At 13.2% G+C, this 4717-nt stretch overlaps 13 annotated features.

The window, feature by feature from the left end:
- Window positions 1-256: 256 nt before the first annotated feature.
- Window positions 257-309: a microsatellite.
- Window positions 257-373: a microsatellite.
- Window positions 265-373: a microsatellite.
- Window positions 265-374: a microsatellite.
- Window positions 375-1672: 1298 nt separating this feature from the next.
- Window positions 1673-1732: a microsatellite.
- A 257-nt stretch (window positions 1733-1989) lies between these two features.
- Window positions 1990-2024: a microsatellite.
- Window positions 1993-2029: a microsatellite.
- Window positions 1995-2025: a microsatellite.
- Window positions 1996-2035: a microsatellite.
- Window positions 2036-2284: 249 nt separating this feature from the next.
- Window positions 2285-2339: a microsatellite.
- A 1000-nt stretch (window positions 2340-3339) lies between these two features.
- Window positions 3340-3402: a microsatellite.
- Window positions 3403-3443: 41 nt separating this feature from the next.
- Window positions 3444-3526: a microsatellite.
- A 1043-nt stretch (window positions 3527-4569) lies between these two features.
- Window positions 4570-4640: a microsatellite.
- The last annotated feature ends 77 nt before the right edge of the window (window positions 4641-4717 follow it).

The following is a 4717-nucleotide window of genomic DNA, read 5'->3' on the forward strand; positions in this document are numbered from 1 at the left end:
TATTTTTATCAAGAAAACTTTCCATTAATAACTTTTAGTCGTTTTCTAAATAAATTTTTAATTTCTATAGTTATAAAAAAATCATCTTTTCTTACTCTTTAAGTAATAAAATTAAAATCTTCAAACAATTAAAAAAATTTTAGTTTATAACTTTACATTAATCTTAAATTTAATTTAAAATCTTTCTAAAAATACATTATTATTTGCTTTTTTTAAAATTAAAAATAATATAAAAAAATAACATTATATAAAAATCATATAAATTATATTATATATATAGATATATAATAATATATATAAATTAATAATTTTATTTATAAATATTATATATTATATATTATATATTATATATTATATATTATATATTATATATTTAGTTTTATATAACTTTTTTTATTTTTTATATTTATAATTTTTAATATATTTTTTTTTACTAGCATTTGAATTCTCACCTCCTTCATATTCTTTATCTTCAGAATTTATAAAATATTTTAATTGATTTTATTTTAATTAAAACAAAGAAGGTCTTTATTCATTATTATAACTAGTCATTGAATAAATTAATCCGTAAAGATCCTTTCCATAAACTTATTTAACTCCTTCTAAGGCTTGTTTTTTTTCTTCTGGTAAAGAATTTACATCATTAAAACATTTAAAAATTTATTTATCATTTTCTAATATAGTAGCTTATAATATACTTATTCCTAAAGCGAAAATATCAAATTATTATTTACTTTCTTCATCCAATTTATTAAGTTAAAAAAGATTTAAATTTAAAACTTAAGGAGAAATAAAAATATTATTATTTTCTATATTTAATGAAAAGTTTCCCACTTCTTAAAACAAATATTCATTTTTACTTGTTTTTATTATATTACTAGGTTTTATATTTAAATGATTTAATCCTTCTTCATTTAAACTTTCCAATTAATTAAATAATTGGCTTATTATTTATTTTAATTCTTGTGTAGAAAAATACTATCGATTTTTTTTTCTTTCATTTATTTCCTCATTTAGCGATTATTCCTTTTTTTAAAAAAATAAATTTAATGTATTTCTTATTTCATTTGAATAATAAGCTATTGGATTTAAAATTTTCGGTATGTTTTATTGATGAATTATTTTTATGTTTTTTAAATATTCCTCTTTTTAAGAATTCTATTAAAATTGTAATTTTTTCATTATTTGAGTAGAATTGAATTCATCTAATTATACATAATACATTGAATGTGAATCATTTATTTAAGATTTTATATCAAAATCTATTTCCTTTAATAGTTTTAATGCCATTATTTTATTTTTATTTATTTTAATTAATTTTAGTTATATTTTTTTTTTAATAGATTTTATTTTAAAAAAAAAAAATATTTTTTTTTTTTTATAAAATATATATTTATAATATTTTTATTTAATATATGTTTATATTTTAAAATATTTTAATAATTTATATTAAAAAATGTAATATTTACATTAATATTTATTAATTTAAAATTTATAAATTCTAAAAACAATTAAAAAAATATTTAACATTAAAAAAAAAAAATACAAATTAATAATAATATACATATATTATTATTTTATATGAAATATATATTATAATTTCATTTATTTATTTACAAATATATATTATGTTTTTTATTTTCAAATATTATGGTGTCATTTTTTTTCACTTTAAAATATTTCTATATTTTCTTAATTATTTGTAAAATCATTTCTAATTTTAATAATTATTCTTCAATATTTTATGTTAAAATTTCTTCTTAAGTCTTTTAAAAAATAAAAAATATTTATTAAAATCTAATTCTTTTTCTTCAAATATAGTATCATGAAAATTCTATTATTAGCATGAAGAAAAATTCTTTATATAAGATCTTTTGTTTGGACTTAAAAAATAGTTTTTATCTGGACTAAAATATATATTTTATTAAGGAATTTGTTGAAAGTCTTTTGTTATTTAATTTGATTCACATAAGGAATTATCAAAATAACTTTTTTTTTTTTTTTTTTTAATTTTTTTTTTTTTTATAATCGTTTTAATTTTCAAACCTTTTTACTTTTTCAAATTCAGTTACATCTTCATAATAGGTGATAATACTTAACAAAACAAACAATTAAAATTTTTAATATTACTTTATTTATTTTCTTTAATTAAAATAAAAATATTGATTTAGCTTAAAATTTATGCTTGATTTTTTTTATTAGATACATTAATATATATCATATAGACAATAAACACAAATATAATTTTCACAACATTAAGATTTTAGTGTTTCTAATTTATTTATTTTTATTTTTTTTAAATATGATAAATTTTTTATTATTTTATTAAAAATATGATATTTTTAAATGATAAATAACGAAAGCATATAGGACAATTATATTTGAAATATTAAGATTCGAAATTTTATTTAGGCTTTTGATTCATAAACATTAATAATTATAAAATTTATTTATTTTTAAATTTAAAGTACTTAAACATCGTCAATTTTATATTTTGTTTATATTGTAAAATAAGGATTTTTGAATAGATACATTATATTTTACTGTTTTTAATATTATTATATTTTATTTATTTTTAAATAATAAATATATTAACTTAAAATGCATTTAATCTGATAATAATTGATAAATTTAATATTTTTCTTTTTAATTTAATTATTTATTTATTTTTTTAAAAAAAAACAATATTTGCATTTCTATTTTTAATTTTGTTTTATAAATTCATTAATATTTTACTACTATTTAATTATAAATTATTAAATTATCTATATTATATAATCTATTAAAAGTTAAAGATATTTCTTTTCAAAAAAAATATATTAATTCATATTAGTTATTTATTAAGTTATTATTTTAAATAAAATTAAATTTGAGTTTTAAATATATTTATTAATATATATAAATAATAAAAAATTAAATAAAAATGAACATTAAATACAGAAACGAATATTTAGACTAAATAAATTTTTGTCCTGAATTTTTACAAAGTTTTTAATATATATTTGAAAAATATTTATAATAAAAATAAACTAAAAATAAAAAGAAAAATGCTTAAATAGTGAAAATTGTGAAAAAAGACACATTAAATATATTTAATTGAGAAAAGAGCTAAAATTTTTAAATACATAATATAAAAGCGAATATTGTTAATAATAAATGCAAAATAAAAAATGTAAAACTTCTAAATATTTTTGTATTTATGCACATGATGAAGAAGATTTATGGGTAATATATAAAAACATAATATTTTAATTAATATTAAAAAAAGAAATAAAATGAAAAACCTATTAAAAAAATAAATTAAATAAAATATGATTAAAGAATAGCATAAAAAGAATCTAAAAAAAAAAAAAAATTTGAAAATATAAAAGAATAAAAAGGTTAAAAAATAATAAAAAAAAATATTAATAAATATAAAAAATAGATAATTAAGAATAATAGGGTAATAATAATAGTGATATTAATAATGATATTAATAATAATAATAATAATAATAATAATAATAATAATAATAATTATAATAATATTAACATTAATATTTAATCAATATAATTATCGAGTTAAAAGTAAATTACTAATTAGTTTTTATAAGATTAATATTTCCAAATTCCTGAATAATAATTATAAATATAAAATGTTGAATTAGATTCAGAATCTAAATTTTTTAATAATAATTATAATAATAATTTAATTATCTATTGTAATATGATATTTAATAAAATCGAAAATATGTAAAACTGGGAATGTTTTTTATTAGATTTACTTTATTTTCTTAAAGTTGTCAAAAATTCTCTTTAAATATCAAAGATTGAAGAAAATAATAACACTTTACTTCTCCAATTAACAGGAAATAAAATTATTTGTTTATAACTGCTTCGTATTAGATCATATTTTAATACAGAATGCAGTTTTTTATTTAAATTAATATAATTTGATTAAGAATAAAATATTATAGATTTTTCAAATAAGATAATCCCTTTTTAATAAAACAAAGAATTTCAATTTACAGATTATGATAAGAAAAAATATTTTATTTTTAATAAAAAAGTTAAATGTAAAAAATAATACTAGGAAAGATTTTTAAACGAAGAAAGCATAATTTAGCTTGAACAAAAAATAACTAGTATCCTAAACAATAATACTAAAGGATCTATTTATATTGGATTAGAAAAAAACATGTAAAGGGAACTTATTTTGATAAAAATGATTTAAATTATTTGTATAAAAACTTAGATTAATGTGAACCAAGTATAAATAATAATATTTGCAAAAAATATATTTATGATGTTGTTATTGAAGGAGAAAATCAAAATGAATATTTTCTTTTAAATAATTATAAAATAATAAAATTAAAGGTTTAAGAAAATAATAATAATTTGCTTTATTAAACTTCCTAAGGAACATATTTTAAAAAACCTACATTTCCATGTTTTGGAATATAATTATATGAGTTATTTAAAAATAATTAAATTAATGAAAAACAATTAGCTATAGCATTAAAATAATTAGATAAAAGGTATTTTTTAGACATGATTTGTATGGCTGAAAATTGATAAAATAATAATAAAATTAAAATAATAATTATTTATAAAATTTGTGAAAAAAATATTATTTTAAAATTTTATAAAAAAATATATATTGATATATGAATTAAATAAATTTATTTTATTTAAATTTATATTTTTAATTTTAAATAAAAATATAAATTAATATATTT

Source organism: Ichthyophthirius multifiliis, assembly GCF_000220395.1.
Source record: "Ichthyophthirius multifiliis unplaced genomic scaffold scaff_1120509250560, whole genome shotgun sequence".
NCBI lineage: Eukaryota > Ciliophora > Oligohymenophorea > Hymenostomatida > Ichthyophthirius > Ichthyophthirius multifiliis.